We start from the raw sequence: 612 nt of genomic DNA, 5'->3' as shown, positions 1-612 counted from the left end.
TGTGTGTCCAAGAGACATCCCGCAGGGTGTCCACCTGCATGACCGACAGAGCCAGTGGGCCCAGCAAGTCCTCCCGGGTCTGGCTTGTTGAGTTTCACAGCCAAGGTGTTCACAAGAGAATAAGGTAGGACATCCCCAGAGCCTTCATCAGCAGCTTTAGCAGGGGAGGCCCCTCCTGCCACAGTTGAGGCCGCTGATGCCGGAGAGGCCAAAGCCCCCAGAGTTGATGGGCACTCCCTCGGAGCTGAGGATGCTGCCAACGGCAGCGGAGGGAGCCCACGGCGGTGTTCTGGGGGAAGGAGCTGAGGATGGGTCCGGGCAGGGTCACCACCACGGGGGAGGGCTGGATGACGACGGTGGAGTCCTGGCACTGCCGCACACAGGGCTCATTGCAGCTGTTGGCCAGCGGGGTTGGGCCGCAGGGCTGGCAGGGCAGGCACGGGTTGTAGCAGGACATGTTTTTGAGCTCAGTTTCCACCTAAGACATAAAAAAGGGCGAAACAGTTCATGAGCAGTGGTTACAGCATGAGCTGTGCCACTGGCCTCCCCTTCCCCTCAGTCCAATAGGGCACTGCAAAGGTGAACAATGGCTTGGGAGGCAGTTAAATCGTG

The 612-nt window shown here is 60.3% G+C and overlaps 1 pseudogene; it reads right to left on the bottom strand.

Annotated features, from left to right (window-relative positions):
* Positions 1 to 156: 156 nt before the first annotated feature.
* LOC104272543 lies at positions 157 to 457 on the bottom strand (annotated as a pseudogene).
* Between the last annotated feature and the right edge of the window lie 155 nt (positions 458 to 612).

This window comes from Apaloderma vittatum, unplaced genomic scaffold (assembly GCF_000703405.1).
Source record: "Apaloderma vittatum isolate BGI_N311 unplaced genomic scaffold, ASM70340v1 scaffold19484, whole genome shotgun sequence".
NCBI lineage: Eukaryota > Metazoa > Chordata > Aves > Trogoniformes > Trogonidae > Apaloderma > Apaloderma vittatum.
Note: the sequence above shows the minus strand (reverse complement) of the source record. Positions and strands in the feature narration are given on the sequence as shown.